The sequence below is a fragment of the Mizuhopecten yessoensis genome, unplaced genomic scaffold (genome assembly GCF_002113885.1).
Source record: "Mizuhopecten yessoensis strain PY_sf001 unplaced genomic scaffold, ASM211388v2 scaffold10949, whole genome shotgun sequence".
NCBI classification, from domain to species: domain Eukaryota; kingdom Metazoa; phylum Mollusca; class Bivalvia; order Pectinida; family Pectinidae; genus Mizuhopecten; species Mizuhopecten yessoensis.
The window spans coordinates 1031670-1047763 of NW_018408802.1; the positions used below are offsets into that span (position 1 = coordinate 1031670).

At 35.1% G+C, this 16094-nt stretch overlaps 1 pseudogene; it reads left to right on the forward strand.

The window, feature by feature from the left end:
* The first annotated feature begins 5479 nt into the window (after window positions 1–5479).
* On the forward strand, window positions 5480–14272 carry LOC110463969 (annotated as a pseudogene).
* The last annotated feature ends 1822 nt before the right edge of the window (window positions 14273–16094 follow it).

Genomic DNA, 16094 nt, shown 5'->3' on the forward strand with positions numbered 1-16094 from the left:
TCCGTCTACATGATTCACCTACGTTGGATGTTGGTGCATTCATACATGTATGTGGGAAATTTGTATCATTACAATATGGAATCAGTGTACTACTGTCTGACAAATAGTACTTTATCAAACCCTTAAACATCATTAATCTTGTCAATTTATTCCCAGAAAAGAATAATAAGAGCTTCGAGGTTATTGGAATTAATGAAAAAAAGTTACTACTTATATCGAAAATAGTTCAACATACCCTCGAAGTCGTATTGTGAGATTATATACAGTACTCCAGAAGTGGAATTACTTGAATGTAGATTTGAAGAACTCAAAAGATGTTTTAAGCAATATTGAATATTCTCTCTTCAAAAACGTTTAATCTGTCAGAAAGTTTGACCTTTTTACTCTTTTCCGTTCCTCATACCAAACCGAAGGAGCCTTAATTCTGTTATCGTGAAACCGAAGGAGCATTAGTTCTGTTATCGTGAAACCGAAGGAGCCTTAGTTCTGTTATCGTGAACACTTTCTTTTCCATGAACGATAAACGGCGACATAAATAAATAGTTGTAAACGTTCTTAGAGTGTATTTTGTAAAACACACAACAAAAGGCAAAAATGATATATACGGAGGATACAATTGTGGGAATGATTGAGTTCCTAGTTTACAATATCTTACTTGAGGTCGATGGTAAGATTTTCAACCAGATTGAAGACATTCACATGGGAACAAATTAAGCCCCATTTTGGTCGCCATCCTGATCTTATTGGGACATGTGATATTTCTTTGTGTATGCTCAGTAGTGTACATTGATGTTTTGTTGTCACTATCACGGTATTTTTATGAGGACGTGACATTAGTTTGATTTGCGCAAGACTCACATGGCAGATGTTGTCGATGAAAACAAAGCTTTCCTTTCCGGAACACTTGGTCTTACTCATTTATAAGTTACTCAAAGATCTGTATTTAAATCACTCCTTCCTTAAATCGTATTATCGTCATATTATTTTTAACATGAACCTTAGATCTCATCAGTTGACATTTGTTAACATTATATACACCTTCCTCGTTTGAAATGCATTATCAAAGGTATATCAATATATCATACGACATTTGGAATTGTTTTATAACGCAGGCGTTGTACGCATGGATATAAGAGAATTTTTTTTTCTCCTGCCCACACAACTCCAACAACCCAGGTGGAGTATAAATTGGTCTGGGGTGGATGTTGCGGTATCTGTTTTGTAGCATTCAAGTGAGGTGGCATTATAAATGATGCCGTTGGAAGCACGGTCCCACTACAGACAGAACACATTACATCTTCAGCACACACGCAGGCATACATACATAGGGAGATACTAGCCAGGTGGCTAGTAGTTTGCGCCTGATACGGCAACTCCTGCGAATTCCTCTTAAAGTATATGCTAATTGCATTAATTAATTGTATATCTATGTACTGTAAAGCGCTTTAGAGTGGCTTATGTTAACTAGATAGTGCGCTATATCAAATGTTGTATATTTTTATTATTATTATTATAACCAAATTTAGAAAGTTTAAGAAAATTGATATTTAATGCTAATAAACTGTAAAAAGATTGTCGTCCATTCTCTTTTGGAACTACATACTGCTATTAATTTTTGTGATATATTATAATACGTTGCCTTTTGTGAATGAAAAAGTAAAATTTCTGAAATTTAATTGGAATTGGAATTCGCCATTGCTTTTAATTTTTGAATATGAATGCAGTACAATTATTTAATTTTTGTAAGAATATAATTTAAAACTGATACATTTTAGGAGATTATGAATGTTATATAGAGCAATGGAATAGAACCATTTGGTATGTGGAACGTATTCTACTGGGCATGTCAAAATAGTCTGTCCAGCTGAGAGTGGAGCCCTGTTAGACAACCTAATGCACCAACGTGTCTGTATACATGTAAATGCGTTGCTTCTGGACGGAGAGAGTGTCTAACAGAGCCCGATACCTCATATTATTACTGATCCAGTGCACACGCAATTGAACGGACACTAGCTGTCCAGTCAGGTGTAAACTCTCCAGTTATATGTATACACCTTCTACGGTATCGACCGATACAACGGACATCAATGACGACGTCATCACTTGTAAATGTTTATTGTGTGCATAATACACCTTCGACAAACAGAGTGGTCCTTCCCATACGCTCTGTCTAGTAGGAACATTGGTGGCTCAATATTCTGACCAGCGAGCGAGAGGCAAATTGCTGTCTGATTCATTTAGCAAATAAATCAATACCCATCTATCAGCCTGTGTGATAATTACTGTTCTTACAAAACTGGAAAATAAGAAAGGTTTGCTATTATTGTTAGGTTAATTAGCCGACAGATAGACAAACAGACGGACGATTTGTGTCACGTTAAGATAAGAAGGATACAAATGATTTTCATATGTAGTTTCGTTAGGCCCCATTAGCTTAATTATACATCGTACAATAAGATCTTTTTCTTATAATTTTTATTAACTTAAATGTACTTGTCTTTGGATACAAAATGATGACACACACCTCCCCCAGGTTATATAGACAAACTGCTCTGATAATTAATGTATTAAAAAGTTTGTGTTATATCTATATGATAATTATCATCTTATATCATATTGTCACATATGCTCGATCGCGACCATTCACGAAAAGGGAGGCATTCGGGATAGTTGATGGAAGTGTTATGATAAATGCATTAAAATCATGATAGCACTACATACATTATGGGTGTAGATGGAAATGAATAGACCGTATCTGTGATGGGCGGATTGGTCGAGTGGTTAACACTCCGGCCTTCCTCGCAGGCGGCCGGGTTTTGATCCCCGAAATCGTCGTACGTATGGAATATTCAGAGAAAGTGTTTTTCTCCTACCCACACATCTCCAACATCCACCCCAGACCATTTTACACTCCACCTGGGGTGTTGCGGTATCTGTGTTGTTGCATTCAAGTGAGGTGGCACTATAAATGATACCGTTGGAAGTACGGTCCCACTACAAACAGAACACAATATATCTCCAGCACACAAGCAGACATAAACACAAAGGGAGGTATTAGCCAGGTGGCATAGAACTAGTAGTTAGCGCATGATAAGGCAGCTCCTGCGAATTCCTCAAATTGGATGGGTTAATGTATATGCTAATTGTATTGATTGTTAAAAAACAATTGTATATCTATGTACTGTAAAGCGTTTTATAGTAGCTTAGGTTAGCTAGATAGGGCGCTATATTAAATACTGTATATCATTATTATAAAACACTTATAAGAAAATCAATTTTCGCTTAATATATTACTGTGAATTGACCAGATCAGTGGTAGCCTGTCCTACAATGTGACTCAGCTGGATTAATATTCCTATAGAAAGGACACCTGCGACCCTATAAACACAGATCGCCCATGAAATAACATGTCTGGTTCTGTTTTTTACACTGACCCCAATCCATGTATTCATTTTGAAAAAAAAGATTATACTGTCCTGACATGTCAGAACTCACGCTATATTTAGTGAATTATTGTCCTTGCTCCATTTCCTCAAGGTAGTAATGCGATCGTTTTGGGCGACAATGTTTCACGGTTAAATTCACCGATGACGACAATTTTCCATTTTATACAATATGTATGATATGTAAAAGTAGTGTATCGGTCCCGGAATATTCAAAGGCTGGTTAGCTTTAGCGGTAATTTTCACTTATCTTATGTTTATGATATCAAAACAAACTAACCACAAATGTTAATAAGATATAACTGTTATCGCGCTTACCTTCCTATATATCTTGTGTCGCCTTAATGTTTGTGTTGAGCTTCCTAATGTCTCTTCCGTCCTTTTGGTTCCTCCTGGCTGGCCGTTTCGTTCCTTCCGTCCTTTTGGTGCCTCCTCGCTGGCCTTTTCGTTCCTTCCTGATTTTGGTGCCTCCTCGCTGGCCTTTTCGTTCCCTCCGTCATTTTGGTGCCTCCTCGCTGTCCTTTTGTTTCTTCCGTCATTTTGGTGCCTCCTCGCTGGCCTTTTCGTTCCTTCCGTCATTTTGGTGCCTCCTGGCTGGCCTTTTCGTTCCCTCCGTCATTTTGGTGCCTCCTCGCTGGCCTTTTCTCATTATGTCAGAGTTTCGATGTGACGTTGTAGTGTTGATACCGTGAAACATCTGTGTCTAGGTGACATCACCATATCTGAATATCTTGCAATAAATATCTGATTTATATAGTAACAATGATGCTGTATACCTTCCGGCGTTAGGTGCAAGGATTTCATAGTTTCATTATAAGGCAAGGGCATTGGGGATTAGGTATACAGGTTTTGTTCACTATCAGGCAAGGGAATCTGTCTCTGACGGGTTAAATGTAAGGCGTTAGTTTGAATATAAGTATAGGAAAACAGTTTCGGAGGTGTGATCACAAAATATTACATTATATGTATTTAGATTTAGATTTCTTTTTATCTTTGTTTTGGATATTCATTTTTCTCCATCAGCTTAAATACAAATGGACAAGGTGTTTCTCTTGTTTCTAAAGAATACCTGACGTCATGCCATGTTTACCTCTCCTTCGATCGACCAACGAGTAACCTGGTGGTGAATAATATATAATAACTGACCTCAGTTAAATACCGTCATCCTTACACAATATTTAGTTTGTTAAACTTCTTTTAATACAGGAATGTTTCTATGATATATATAAAACGATATACCACAAACATACATATTTTAGCGGTAGCAGCATTTTAGCGCATTTTGCAGCTCAAGCATTATGCTAAACCCTGATTGCGTTAATTGCAGTTCTGTATATTGTATTATTTTATTACAAATGATGTGGATGTACCGATACTCTCAACTCGCTACTAATACAGGTATGATGATGACCTTATATTTAAATGCGCTAAGATACGAATAAATATTTCAAATGAAATATACAATTAATGTATCTACATATACTGCTATATGTATATACTAAGGTGAATAATTACCAGTCTTGAGGTCTGATTCGCCGTTAAGGAGATATCATTTATACGATACGGGTGTTTATAGCAGATGAGGTAGGCAAGGAACCCAGTTGACTATGGTACTATGTAGAGTCGAAATGTCCATACGGCCCTAGACCGGTCTCCTCTAGACATGATATTTCATTTCGACCTAGAAACTGATGTAAGCTCAAGAGGTGTCTGTTCCGAAGTGAACGGTAACCGGCCTAATGTTAACTTATCAGGACAGACAACCAGTCCATCAGTTACATTACTGACCACGTCACCACCATTATAACTACGTCATCATCTACAATATCTACGTCATCACCATTATAACTACTTCATCATCTTCAATATCTACGTCATCACCATTATAACTATTTCATCATCTACAATATCTACGTCATCAGCCACAATAGCGTCGTCATCGAGCGCAGTAACTAATGGTATTTTGTCGACAACACCATCAACAACGACAAAAGCATCAACAACGAAGACAACAATAAAAACACCAACAAGTTAGAATGCAGCATCAGTTCCCACAGGTATGGTGATACAATTTAAACGGTGCATTTTATTTCTAGAAATATTCATATGGTAGTGCAATGTACTTACTTTCTGCACATTCTATCAAACCGAAGCAACATCCTGTTTTCAATATACTCAAAGCCTAGCGAAACAGGTTTTATTCCCGCGTCGCTGAATTCATCGATAGTTAACGCACATTTCATGGTTCAATTACCAAATTTACATCGTACATTTGTACCTATAACGTCAGGTTCTTGGAAAATGAGCAATTTAGAAAAGCGAGACTGAGAGGTTTTGAATGGTTAATAATTAAGATAACATTTAATACATTTTAGTTTAAACAATATTTTATTCGTGTCAAAAAATATGTGCAATTAAAAAAGAGGTTTCATTCTGATAGTTGGGAAACAAGTACTATTGTACTTATACATAGTCCTTTTCATCGTTCATAACAAGCTTAACTGCTGAAACATGTATAACTTTGTAGCGGTAGCCAAAATATGTACATTATGGCCTGTTAAGAAAGAAAGATGGAACATGATATTAGGGATAAAGAAAGTAACTGACGGAGTTTTACACGGTTGGATGGGTCGTTAATTTTGCATGATAACTTAATATAGTTAAATTCTAATTGCCTGTAAATCTTCTTGTTGATTTGATAAAATTTTGATTAGTATTTTTTTTTTTACATTTTGATCATACGTTTTTGATACATCACCAAACAATAATAAATCAACACTTAATTGGTAAGGCAAAAGAGTCAAGTATCCGTGGCGTGATTCATTGTGATTAGTACAAGACAACAAATAGTTTGAACTGTCTTCTACAAAATGTCCACATGAACATAAGGTATTGTCAACAAGATTTCTTTAAAAAAGATAGCGTTTTAAAGAACTGCATCCGAGACGAAGTCTAGTAAGATGATACATTTTCGATTTTTTTTTCAGTACCATCTTCATACGACTACGGGCGCTGTTACGTCTGTGTATCCTGTTGGACGCAGCCTAGAGATCAGGTGATCTTCCGGACAAAAACTTGATACCGTACCGGAAGGACTTTGCCCTAACGAACCAGGTTGAAAACGGGAAAGATCTCACAGGAGGCCTATACAATGGTAGGTGTCGACAAAGCTGTATTTAGTATGTTTGCAATAAACACGCCAGGATGGGTACATTTTATATAACAGTAATACATATGCAGTTAATTAAATAGTAGTGCTGCATCAGTACACAGAAAAAGTCGAAAATCAAATGTGATACGAAAATACAACAATAGGGATTGAGGAGACAAAAACGACACCAGGAACCCTTCCATTAAATTTCAAAGAAAAGTGGTCGGTTAGCATAGGATTGAGGGTAAACATACAATGTTTGAATGCTTAAAATCGTAGTAATGCTACTATGTTACTTTTCCAAACTCAACGGGTGGAAGCCATACAAAGACAGGCTATTTTAGGTAATTGTCAAATCATCACAAGAATTACGAAACAAAACGTTTCTATCTCAACATTTAGTAAGTCTATGAAGAAAACAAGTCTAAGTAAACATTTAATGTACCATGACTGTTCAGCTGTTTGTTGTTGATTTCATTATAAATAGCCGGTGATTATGTCAAATTCAGCTTTCCGATGGCTGGGACTGTTACATTGCTTTCTTGGGGACTCATCACATGGCCTGACGCTTATAGTTCGGCCGGGCAACTTGACGCAATGTATGGTTGTATTAAATGGCCCCTGGATTACTTTATGAAATGTTGGGACGAGGAAACCGATGCCTACTACACACAGATACAGTTGTTATACCAACACATGTCTGTATTTGGTTGGAGACACATAATTTTACACTAACTGAATTACTCATAGTTAATGTAGATAGACAATTATTAATAAGTCATGTATATAATATCCCTCATGTTCTTAAGTATACGTTAAAGTGTCTTTTAAAATATTTTCATCTAAGATCGATTACACAAATGTCCTCATATTTTTACAGACAATTATTACGATTTAATTTGTAATTGTAACTTAAATGTATGTTGTCAATTTATTAGTATTGATATATTGATGCTAAACACATTGTTGATATTATTTTGAAAAATGTTATTTCTCTTCGACATATCTCACTACCATGAATCGTATGATTGTTTCTATAATCAACATACACAAACCTTTTAGTCAAACTTTTATTTTGTTTTATCTAATTAAAGATTCACACTGTGTTTAACAGGGTTTTGGTGTGGAATCTTTTTGCAAGAAGAAAGGTTTCATAGTAAAGAGAACATATTATTATGGTGTTGTTCTAGTTTATACGATGATCATAGTACTTGATAATTATGTACACTGCACCTTAATTCTAGGTAGGTAATGGAGCGGCAGATCATGCCTACTGGGGACAGCCAGAAAACAATGGCCGCTGCATCAATTGCATTCAAAACAAAAGGTAAGCACTTTGGATAAAATACCTTGTGTCCGATATATACAATACTGTCTATTTGTAATGGTAAGTTTACTGATAGGCATCTCATTTTAAAATTATCTTTTTTTTTCTCTAAATTTTGTTTTCTATTTTTCTTTTTACATCGGCTAAATAACATCCTAATTTGTTTTCGAATCTAATTGATGTAAATTCTTCAATTGACACAATGGCATGGTATGTAAGCTGTATGCATATATGGGACATATTATATTCTTAACGACATATTGTTCTCAACATGTTGTATTCAATATAAAAAAATAATTATGAGTAGATATCAATGTCTTTATAAAAGCTATTGATACTTGGGCTATTTAGAAAAAAACATAATTGATATACATTATATAACGTTTAATATCACTTGTCTTTTTCCAAATTCTCCTTCGATTACGTCTATACTTTGTACTGGTTTTTGTGTGTGTTCTGATATCAATAGGTCTCTACTCTTTTACCCTCTAGGAACAAATGTGCTATTGTTTATATCTATCTGTTGAGAAAGGAACATAGTGGCACATCTTTTACATTTTTCATATTCATATACTTGTGTTAGTGCTGAAGTTCTATGTATCATTGTAATCTCATATTGATTTATGTAATGATATTTGATACTGATAATTTAGGTAGCGTTCGATTACGAGTATGTCTAAGAGAATAAGGAAGAAGTAACACCTTTGGTAATATTTCTAGAGAATAATTATGTAAAATCACCGCTTACAGTGACATGCCAGAACAACTTTGTATATTTGCAGATGCAGCATATTCCATTTTCCAGCACAGTATTGAACAAGGACAAGCCTTTGTATACGTTTGCTAAAACGTATCGAGAAAGGTAACCGGCTTGTTTCCGGAGATCAGAGAGTTTTAAGGGTACGGTATCAATGACAAAATATACAAATCTGGTCTAGTAAAAATATCCCACAAAACACGTAACATGGTCTGGACTAGGGAGACTACTGTAAATTAAGATGTTTTAGAAAGGAATTGTGGTTAATTGAATGTGAGGTAATATATTTTTTAATTACGAAGACCTATAAGTAAGGTCCCATTCTAAGAAACTCCTCCGTTTTAACGAGTGGAAATAAGCCAAAAGTCCGATTATAGGAAACGAATTATAACAGTATCTTATTATAGTTGAGGGAGGATAAGAAATGAAAGAGAATGGGATATACCGCAATACCTGTAACAAAATATATTTTTAATTGGAAATGTTTACAATTTTCATGGAATTGATAGTTTCTTGGATTGCTAGAACAGTCGATATTTAAGTATGGTGAGTGGGTGATGTATAAGGGAGAATACTCTGTAAGCTTTACTGCGACATTTTCAAGTCTAGTGGCTATAATGACGTTTGGCTATACAAGGCAACACAGGAGACAACTAACCTGGCGGACGCTCGGGAGTTCTACTCCGCGCTATCGGGCACACCCTGGGCTCTGTCTTGGGACTCCAATGCCCCAGCTGTACAGGTACGATAAGTTAAACATCCAGCAAAACAGTGAGACAACTAATAATATCAACTGGACCAACGATTATATTTTTATCAATAAAGGAGATAAGAAACATGTCAAAAATTCAAAAACCTAAAATGATTTTTCCATTGTCACTAAACAACATTATTTCTAGACGCCTTAAGAACCTCCGTACATAAAATTAGCATCCTTACACTTTTATTACATGAACGGTGAGCCATTAAAAAACTTTAACCAAAACTTCAACCTGCAGATTTTGACCAAGGTAGTTAAGTCCAAAACATGTTAAAAAAAGAAATCTAAAATAAATCACTGTCACTAAACAACATTAATGCTAGACCCCTAAAGAACCGTTGTACATAAAATCAGCATCCTAACACTATTATAAAGTGAACGGTGAGCCATTATAAAACTTTAACCAAAACTTTAACCTGGAGATTTTTGGCCAAAACATATTTTCCATTTTCAATCCACAGCATTAATGCTTGACCCCTTTAGAACCTCTATGCAAAGAACAAACATCCTTACATCATTATTAAATGAATTGTAAGCCATTACAAAACTTTAATCAAAACCTTAACAAAAGGTAAAGGACGGACAGACGGACGCATACAAAACCTATAGTCCCCCGGTTTCACCATCAAAGAAAACTACCATAATGTTTGCTTTATTGTTATGAATTATTGACGTCATCATGTTGAGATTGCGACGTCACAACGTTAATATACATTGCTATTTTTATGTGAGGTTTTCCTAGAAAAATACTAGCCTGAATAGATAATAACGATTCATCGAAATTAAATTGAATCTTTCTCGGAATATAACTTATGAGATAATGATATTCTGATTCCTTTGGCGATATGGCATTTTAAGAGGATATCGGTGCTAATATTTCGTTTGTGAATATTTTACCTTAGCTTTATCTATTTTAAGTTTAAATAACGAATTTGTTGACAATGTCGTATTCTATCAAGTTCTTTTCTATTTAATATATTTATATTAGGTTCTTCTTTATGGCATCACAAATGAACAAGCTTACAGATCTGACATTGTAAACTTGTTTAAATCCTGGGAACTAGGAAATGATCTTCATTACACTCCACAAGGCCTAGCATGGCAGAACCGATGGGAAGCCTTACGATACACAGGTCAGTCGTCGGCTTCATTGTAAAGCTGGCATTTAAGATTCTACTTATTGATTTACAAAAAAGATAAATCAGAAGACTTATAATCCTTGATGTATTTCTGACACTCACACTGCGTATTTACATTGATAGTATTGTTAAGTCTTTGTTTGATATCAGTGCAGTTCAGGACCTGGTTGTCGAAGCCTACTAAGCAAAAAGGTTAGTTATATCTTACGTTTTCTGTATATGGACGATCATTTTGAATTTCGATATACGCTAAGTAATGCATTTCAATATCTATTTTTTTTAAACATGCAATGGGTTAAATCTATCTTTGAGCTAATCCGCGTTTGAATTACTGGGTCCACCATCCAGTACAGCTAAAATGTCTTAACGCTAGTCCATATCACAGGAACCTAAGAATTTGTTACAATTATTTTTGGACCTACATATTTTAAAACTAAGGTGTTCAGAGTAATGTTATATGTTTTAAAGAGTTTAGATCAACTGACACCCCCAATGGTCATATATACGAGAAGGGCGAAATATAGCTGTAACAAATTCTGAGGTCCCTATGGTCTGTATTGTAAAACATGGAAAGCATTGTAAAGAATGTTAGTCAGATAAACAGTATAACGTTAACTATGTACATACATAGGAATACTGACCGTAAATGAAACCAATAGTTAATTTTGAATATTATAAATTGAAGTTGCGTTGTAAGAGTGTGAATGATCTATTTTCATGTGCAATCACTCGCTTTTTGTATGCAAATATAAAATAACACTTTTGCAGTATGTCAATTTACGATCAATTCTGCGCTCAAATTAAAACAAATTTAATAAACGAATGAATAAAATGAAACAAATAAATTTTGCTATTTTTTCCGTTACGTAAAATATACATTTTTAAGAACAATTAAAACAATAATGTAGCGAGTATTACACATGTACGTTATTTTTTCCAGCTTATACTACCCTTGTGGCACTGATGGCGGTCGAGACAAGTACCGGACATGGGCAGAATAACAGATCCACTACATGATTGGGGACAATTTTAATGAGTTCAGCTACGTCATAGGATTCGGGCAAAACTTTCCTAGAAACTCGGTACAGTCAGAGAGTTTATTTTGAAATATGCAATAAACACATATTTGAACGTCGTGCGCAAATCCGAACTTCCGGTTTTCAGTTAGTTTCCTGTGTTGCTGTTTGAACTGACGTCGTGTTGTTAAGTTAAAACATGTATTTGCATACACCATGAAAGAATGTTATTGATTATTTTGAGTTTATTTAAGATTTGTACAATATCTCATTTAAATTGTTAACATACTTCATAATGCAAATTTGAAAGAAACTATTTCATATTTGCATAAAGAAGAACAATTTAACTAACAAACTTATATTTGATTTCCCTAACGTAATAAATGACCAAAGAAGGAATAAAGCAACTACATGTAACTTGAAGCTTTTTCCAACGGTTGATTACTGATTGATTCATTTTCAGTTCATGTCCAGTGTCCACCATTCCTTGTGCCTGGGATTTCTTCAATGACGTCAGCATACCAAACCATCACGTGCTCCTGGGTGCTCTGGTAGGAGGTCCCTGTAGTAATGGACGATTATGAGGACAGACGAACTGACTATGTTAAGAACGAAGTCATGTGTGACTATAATGCCGGTTTCCAGTCGGCCGTAGCAGGTGAGACGCTTTTACACATACACTCACGTAATTGTCGTATCAACTTCTAATCTGTTTTTGCTTGTCCTGGTAAATTAATAGGCAACTTAAAAAAGTTCTGAGTTATACTCGTGCAGGTCAAAGTTCGTAAGCTATATTAAGTTTACTCAGAATGTTATCTTCACGTTTATGGATGAGAAAGATTTGAATAATTTTGTAATATAGTCATACGATGCTTAGTTCAAATATTAAGATTAAATCAATATTTTTTAAAGATAATACGTGATAAGATGCTATTGTATTCATTAGGGGAAATGTAACTCGGGGCGCATTACAGTGAAATTGTGGTTGTTTTCTCAAAAAAGACATAAATATTCTTAAACTCAACCAGTTTATGTTTTCAATGACGAAAAATTAATATATCAATATAATACATTCATTGTACTGTCTGCATTTTCGAAGGTCACTACCATTTCCATCTCCTGGCCAACCCAACACCAACCCAATAGACGGCAAAGGCGTCAACTGGTGCACCACAGCCACAGGTCACAGCCGTTATAGTGGATTCTAAGGTTGTAAAGAGTAAAGCACGTCTCATTGTGTGGATTCCTGTTTTTGTCTACTGTTTACATATGGAACATTCGAAAATAATTTATATTGACTTTAGAACTACGAAACATAGATTCTTGTTTCACATAATACATACTAATTTTGTTATTTCTTTACACCTTTCGTTAGTATGCATATTTTCACAATGAATTGGTGGTGCTATGCTAAGTACAAACACTGCTGTCTGAAAGTTATGAAGGATGAACGTAACACATGATGGTGATTACAACTTCAAAATTTTGAAAAGATACGTTATGTCAGTAATTGAATGCTATCGCACCACATATCTGTGTCGCCATTCTAGAAATCATCAGTGATGCTAGGGGGCGAAAAGTTGAAAATCCAAATTGCCTTTACTTCTGTTTAAAACAATCGACATGGAAATTATTTGCATTTGCAGTAATGTGAAATATATAATGAATTGGATGGTCAGATGGTGATGTGGGTAGCACACTTGCCTTTCCCCAAAGCGGGTAGTATACGATTTGGCTAAATGCTATTAGACTTTGGTATGGTCAATTATTTTATATCTACTTCCACCTATTTTGCCTATAACATTATATTTGAATTCCAATCTAAAAATATTTGTTTTGGCATTTTGCTAAATGCTATTAGACTTTAGCATTTTGCTAAATGCTGTTAGACTTTAGCATTTGAATAAATGCTCTATTACAACAATAAATGGCTTAGTGTCATTTTTGGCAAAAAAACTAGCAGCGTTCTCCTGTGTGCTGTAATTTCATGTGGATCACACAAACACGATGGTATAATTATGTATCCATATTTCATCACAGGTCTGGTCTGAGGGAAATACATCGTATTTGTACAGTTTCATAATGTATGTAGCCCCTCCAAAAAAAGAAATATTCTTTATTTTCTGTAGCTACACACTTGTCAAGTATGACGATCATATACCATAGTGCATAAACAGTTTACACCAGGAGAGGGCATTGATGGTATGCTGTATACCGGTAAAGTTTCGCCCTTTTCGCCCTCCTTAATGAGGGCGAATTGATCATGACAGTAAAAACCTTCAAGTAAACAACATACTAAATATAGCAACGCTATGTGAAGGGCGAAATTAATACCGCGCAAAAACGGATTTTACCAGTGAAGGCGAAAATTTGACTGGGCGAAAGTGTTTTGGTAATATCGGAAGATAGCGTTGCTTTTTATGACGTCCTTTAGCTGTTACATCAACATTGAATGTACATTGGAGACATACAAAATGCAATAATCGTACTTTGTTTGAGTAAATGACAATGTTCATGTCTTTGCAAAACATGACGGAATCGGGGAGAAGTTGAGATCATATAATTGGTTATTGACTCTGGACGGCGAGAAGTAGCTCACCAACATCGTATAAACCTTTTCTTAATTAACAATAACTATTTTTTCGAGGCACTTACTTTATATTTACTGCACGAATAAAACCATATGACAATATTTATATTCATTTGTGATCTTTCCATTATCTGAACAATAAACATAGATGAATATCGAATGTCGATTTTACATCAATGTTTTGATTACAGCATATGCTTTTAACCGACAATTTCTGTGTTTCACCTGCATCTTTAGTGATGGGTTAGGTCTTTATCTGACGTTTTTTAGCCTCTGTTGCAGATTCAACAAAGATAATACGTAAAACAATCCCTAAAAAGGTAAGTTCAATATGGTTTGATTGGAGGGATAAGGGGCACTTGGTTAATTATTGAATAGCGTCATTGCATAGCCAACAGCAACAATCTGCTTATTTGTCTTAGTTATTAGGTATTATATTAATGATCTGCCTAACATCAGAATGACACTTACGTCATTAAGAATCATAATGCAATCTTACATTCATGTTAAAACAGATGCTTTATATACAACATATACATGCCGCGTATGTAAACTCATATTTTGACATGAAGTAAAAAAGAATCCAGTACCGACCATAAAGGTAGTCAGAATGCTAGGTAACAAAACACATAAATAGTTTTGTATTATTACAAAATGATCCAAGTTAAACTGTTTCTATTGAAACTGGGTTGGAAACTTAATGACCTTATTGATTATGTGACGCGAATTCGACTCCTAAAGCCTGACGCCTGGTTACCAACGGCAGTACATAAAAGCCCATTTTGCTAACAAAGGGTTAGATTCCATGAAAAGTAATGATATAACTGTCATTTTGAATCACCGACTCCGCGTTTTCCAACTACTTGTACAAGTAAATTCTCCAGCATCTAAGTTAGATGACCGTAGAAAAGGATCCTCTTTCAGTAATCTACATATTTATAAAACCATGGGCACGTGGTTCCTTGCGATCTAAATACCCTCGATAATGTAAAGCGATGAAAGAATTTCATATAGGATCCGAAGTATTGACAGACTTCTATCAGTAATTTGAGTACAAAATTCAATAACATCATGGTGTCCGTGAAAGACTACATCAGGCAATGGACACATCAATTCTATACTGCATTATTTTCATTCAGAGTAGGTTAAATCTATGCAGGAAGTAGGATATTTGGTAATATTTTAGTTGCACAACTGGCAAAGCCAGCGATAAAACGTCATGTATGAGGATATATGCGTCTCCAATAAGAAGGCGCTTAACAGTACATGAATAATGATAGTTTTAGGGTAACAAAAACACATATAAATATTCATACACATTTTCATTATACAATTAAAATGCCACTCGCCAAGTTTTATATGCAAATATGGCAACGTAGCATCCATAAGACCTCTACGCTAAAAACTGACGTAACAGGCACATGTTAACACCCTACAGGAGAGTTATACCTATTTTCGCCTTCCCGGTAGCAGATGGTTAACTATTTCACAAAGTGACTGCTATCTTTCCAAAACACATATCAAAGATATCATCTCCGACTGCAGTAATATGGAAGGTTGACAAAAGGGAAATCCTGTTAATACGGACAAACTTTTCCTTTCCATTTAGTGCCTTGTTTATGTAGTCCGTAATCCACAATTTTGTACTGCGACCTATATCGTACAGGTAACCAATGAAAGGAATAAAGTACTGGTGTGCTGGTGAGGAACATATACGAGTACCCAGACGTATTACAATGTTCTTGGCTCTTTGAAGACTACTAATTAATGTATCAGTTAAATGGATACCACTAAGCAGGGAATTACATTGTTCAATAGTCTAAACGAGGGATAACAAATTTTGCATCTTCATGAAATAATGAACTACCGGATGCATCCATAATTCAGATCATTACGACATTAACAATCGGA